Source organism: Propithecus coquereli, unplaced genomic scaffold, assembly GCF_000956105.1.
Source record: "Propithecus coquereli isolate 6110/MARCELLA unplaced genomic scaffold, Pcoq_1.0 Scaffold19218, whole genome shotgun sequence".
Classification (NCBI taxonomy): Eukaryota; Metazoa; Chordata; class Mammalia; order Primates; family Indriidae; genus Propithecus; species Propithecus coquereli.
In genome coordinates this window covers 283-5696 of record NW_012144100.1, presented here as the reverse complement: position 1 = coordinate 5696, position 5414 = coordinate 283, and the positions used below count along the sequence as shown (strand labels likewise).

At 36.7% G+C, this 5414-nt stretch overlaps 1 pseudogene across 1 annotated transcript; it reads left to right on the top strand.

The window, feature by feature from the left end:
• Positions 1 to 3987: 3987 nt before the first annotated feature.
• On the top strand, positions 3988 to 4902 carry LOC105809226 (annotated as a pseudogene). Its single transcript, XR_001137434.1, has one exon. The product of XR_001137434.1 is annotated as a U2 small nuclear ribonucleoprotein B'' pseudogene (transcript).
• The last annotated feature ends 512 nt before the right edge of the window (positions 4903 to 5414 follow it).

Here is a 5414-nt window from a genome sequence, read left to right as displayed (position 1 = left end):
AGAGAAAGGGAGAGAGAAATCTGTACTCAACAAAGTAAGGCATTCACAAAACATTTTCAATAGTAGATCTTATGTTAAGACAAAACGGAAGGAACAATAAAAGCTAAAGTGCTAATATTATGCAGACTATATACACTGATCATAATGCAATAAAATTAGAAAATAGAAGCAAAATAGAGCTTAAAAATTTATACACTGGAAAAAACTAAATGGCATAATTCTATAAAAAGATCACATAGGAAATTCAATACATTGATGTCAGTGATTATGAAAACAATGTATGTTACAATGTGGGGGATATAGCTAAAAAGAGTAAGATTTTTTTCATCCCCAAAGAACCAATTTTCACCCTTTTGCGGCTGATATACCCTGTTGAGAATGCATGTCCTAGATCTATCTCCCAATTTACAGGAATTGCAGGGCACAGAAGGACAAATTAAACAACACCACAGGGATGCAATCAGCAAAGCCATAGAGTGCTTACATGTTTTTTTTTTAAGTGGCAGGGTAAAACAAGAATATTTTTAAACATTTACCTATAAGGAAGTAAAACTAATAAGCTGGAGAGGACAGTGATAAAAGCCAAACTTATCTTAATATAACTTGCCTTGTAGAACTGACTTTGCAACTATTAGCATAATTATGCGATTATTTGCATAATTAAAAGCAAAAATAAATTTAAAAAACAAATCTTCAAAATGTGGAATCAAAAGTAAAATAAATGTAGCTATAAGACAAACTATCAGGAAAAACTTACCTTGTTCAACCAATATATAAGAAAAGAATTGAGGCCGGGCGCAGTGGCTCACGCCTGTAATCCCAGCACTCTGGGAGGCCGAGGCGGGCGGATTGTTTGAACTCAGGAGTTTGAAACCAGCCTGAGCAAGAGCGAGACCCCATCTCTACTACAAAAATTAGAAAAATTAACCAGGCATGCTGGAGTGCACCTGTAGTCCCAGCTACTTATGAGGCTGAGACAGGAGGATCACTTGAGCCCAGGATTTTGAGGTTGCAGTGAGCTTTGATGACACCACTGCAACCTAGCTGGGGTGACAGACTGAGACTCTGTTGCAAAAAAAAAAAGAATATGGGCTCCAGATTCAGATCACTTTGTGTTCAAATCCCAGCACTGTAACTACTTACTAGCTCTGTGATCTTGAGTAAAGTACTTAACTGTGCCTCAGTTTCCTTACCTGTGGAATGAGGTAATAACAGGACTACTCATCCCCTAATAAAGGAATAAACACAGAAACACATGAAATAAGTCCTCAATAAATATTAACTGCTAACATTAGATACTACTTGTCTAGTACTATACAAAGTGCTTTTGGAAGCATTCACTTTTGACCATCACATAACCTACAATAACCATGATGATATCCTAGCATATAGATGAGAAAATTGACATGCCGAAAATTCAAATTCATTCCCAAGTGATAAACAGTAAGTGATGGAGTTAAATTAGAACTCAGAACTAATTGCAAAGCTTGTATTCCTTTCACTACATGTGCCTATCTGACTTGTGAATATCCATAAAACATTTTACCAGATGCCAGAGCTTTTTCTACAGAAGTCCAGTCAATGCTTCCATACTGTATTAGGGTTCTCCAGAGACATTTATTTTATGTGAATGTGAGAAAGAGAGAGAGAGAAAGAGAGAGAAAGATTAGAGAGAGAGGTTGAGATTTATAATAAGGTATTGGCTCACACAATTATGTAGTCTGAGAAGTCCCAAGCTGGAGACCCAAGCAAGCTGATGTGTAGTTGCAGTCCAAGTCTGAAGACCTAAGAACAGGAAAGCTGGTGCTGTAAGTTCCGATCTAAAATCCAGCAGGCTCAAGACCCAAGAAGAGCCAATATTTCAGTGTTTGCATCCAAAGGCTAGTGTTCCAGGTTAAGCAGTCAGTCAGGAGGAGGTCCCTTATATTCATGGGAGGGTCAGCCTTTTTGTTCTATTCAGGTCTCCAATTGACTGGATGAGGCCCATCCACATTGGTGAGGACAATCTGCTTAGCCTGGTCTACTAATTCAAATGTTAATCTTATCCAGACACACTCTCACACACACACTCACGATAATGTTTGGCCAAATGTCTGGGCAACCCATGGCCCAGTCAAGTTGACATGTAAAATTAACCATCACATATACTTTCTAAAACAAACCCTAACTGGTGCTTTTATAACACAGCTTAATAAGACTTTCCTTCCATTGCAGATAGACCTAATTAACTCATGTATTAATTATCCTGAAAGTAAACTGAAAATTGATTTGATCTTGTTTTCTTCACATTGATCTTGCTCTTCTCTTATAATCAAGAATATATTTTAGAGTAATTATAATTTACCACACATATATGTCCAGAACGCTGAGTTTTCAAAATTCTGTTACAGCAAGAAAAAATTGCAACATATCTTGCCATATAAGGTCATGGATACTACAAACCACCCTAGACTGACAGACCATGATTAGTGCCCAAACTCAGACTTACTCCCAGATCTGGCTCTGGAGCCAGATTTTGTACCATTTTTCAGTTCCTCCATTCCTTGGTCTTCCCACCTATAGACCCTAAAGACCTTAAGATTGTGGCATATGCAACTTCTGAACCCATTCATTTATTCGTTCAAAATATATTAATATTTATTGGGTGTTTTAAATATTCCAGACACCATTCTAGTCTTGGGAGGACAGCAGTGAACAAAACAAAGTCCCTGCCTGTATGAAGATTAACTTTCCAGTGGGAGAAGAGATGTATTCAATCAACAGAATATCCAGTGATAAGCAATGCAGTGGAGAAAAAACAACAGGGAAAAAAAGATAGCATATGCCATGCAGAAAAAGTTGCAATTTTAAACAGAATGATCAGGGAAACTCATTGAAAAGATGATATTTGAGCAAAGATCGGGAAGAAGTGAGGGAACATGTCAAGTGATACCCAAGGAAGGATTATTCTAGGCAGAGATAACAGGAAGTGCAAAGACCCTGGGGTTAGAATATGCCTAATGCGTGTGAGGAATAGTCAGTAAGGCAGGAGTTTGATGGACATGGGGAAAAGTGTAGGAGATGAGGTGAGAAAAATAATAGGGGACCAGATTGTGTCATGTCTGGTAGAACAAATTAATGACTTTGGTTTTTACCTGAGTAAATTTAAAGATATTTGAGGTCTTGGAAGAGAACTGGCATGATTATGCCAGTTCTTAAGTATGCCAGTACTTAAGTTTTGAAAGGATTCTATTTGTTGCTATGTATGGGATTATATGGGAGAACAGATTGTATGGGATCAATGGCAACTACTAAAATAGCAATAAAAACATTTATATCAGCAGAAGAAACTTAACGAGTTTAATATAAAACAGAAAGAAAAAGGAAATAAAAAGAAAGTACAGCAGAAGTAAAATATGAAGTCAGATGGCATAATTAAATCCTACTATATTTGCAATAACAATAAATATAAATGGGTTGGATTAATCAATTAACATACAGACGGTCTCAGCTTAGCAAAAAAAGAGTTAATAATACATTGGCTATAAGAAACTCTTTTGAGACAAAATGACTCAGAAAATTTTTAAAGGTTGAATATTAAAATATTTTTTTAAATTATCAGGCAAATATAAAACAGAAGAAGGCAAGGTTAATATCTCACAAAATATAAGGAAGGCAAAAAATGGCACAAAGGCATATTATATCCTGGTAAAAAAACAATAGAGCAAGATGGTATACTCCTATTAGTAGTAGGATTGCACCTAAAAAGTGTGCTTCAAAGTATTTCAAGCTGTAACTGGCATAACTACAGAAAGAAATATGTAAATGAGCAGTCGTAATTGGACATTTTAACACGCTTCTATCAGAGATAAAAGAGACAAAAATAAAGAGATATCAAGAATTTAAACATTATTCGTAGGCCTCGGGTGAGTTTGTGCTCCTTCTGCTTCGCTGTTTTGATTCTCTCGGCTCTTCGGCCCAACTCTCTACTGTTAGAGCCCGGAGCGCAGGAGGCGCGAAGGCTATTTGAAGAGCTTAACCCAAACATGGATATCAGACCAAATCATACAATTTATATCAACAATATGAATGACAAAATTAAAAAAGAAGAATTGAAGAGATCCCTATATGCCCTGTTTTCCCAGTTTGGTCACGTGGTAGATATTGTGGCTTTAAAGACCATGAAGATGAGGGGGCAGGCCTTTGTTATATTTAAGGAACTGGGATCATCCACAAATGCTTTGAGACAGTTACAAGGATTCCCATTTTATGGTAAACCAATGCGAATCCAGTATGCAAAAACAGATTCAGATATAATATCTAAAACGCGTGGCACTTTTGCTGACAAAGAGAAGAAAAAAGAAAAGAAAAAAGCCAAAACTGTGGAACAGACTGCAACAACTGCAAACAAAAGCCTGGTCAGGGAACACCAAATTCAGCTAATACCCAAGGAAATTCAACACCAAATCCTCAGGTCCCTGATTACCTTCCAAACTATATTTTATTCCTTAATAATTTACCAGAAGAGACTAATGAGATGATGTTATCCATGCTGTTTAATCAGTTCCCTGGTTTCAAGGAAGTACGTTTGGTGCCTGGGAGGCATGACATTGCTTTTGTTGAATTTGAAAATGATGGGCAGGCTGGAGCTGCCAGGGATGCTTTACAAGGATTTAAGATCACACCATCCCATGCCATGAAGATCACCTATGCCAAGAAATAACATTTAGGATAGTTACCTTTAAAGGACTTGGTGTTATTTATAGTGTTTGTTTTGATAATATTTGGTCACATCATTTTAATAGTTGGGGGGGAGTAAAAGTGAAATTTTTGTGAAGGACTTAAATTAGTCTTTCTTTAGCCTTAGTGAACTATGAAATGTGAAGGCCTTAATTTTGTACAATAAACTTTTATTTGTATTCTATATATATAATGCTTTACTTATTGGCACATTGCCCTATCATCAAATGCTTATTCTAGTCTAGAACATGTCTTAAGGTATATAAAACTCTGTAATAGGATGCTTTTCTAGTGTTATTTTAGAGCAGCTAATGATACAGCAACGTGGAACCTTTTAATAAAAGTTAAGGGTAATTAGATCACAGAAAGTGGTGGATGACATTGTAGTAATGGTAACAGTGATCATTCTGATATTAGAAGAAAGTGAAACCCAAGCAGGATCTAAATTACGACTGTCTCTAATTGCAATCCAACATCACTGCATTTATTCTAGTCTCCCTCTTTCCCTATGTGTAACTCCCTTCTCCCTTCTCCACCAGTCCCATTAGCCTCAGTGTATTTACTTCTTTGTTCAAATCTCCTCTATGTAACCAAACTCTAGAAAGTAGGGCTTCAAGAGGGAGGAGGGGAAAAGAAAAAGGAGATAGCTACACTTTGAAGAAAATTTGATCAAACTGGGATCTTTTGCCCTTCCC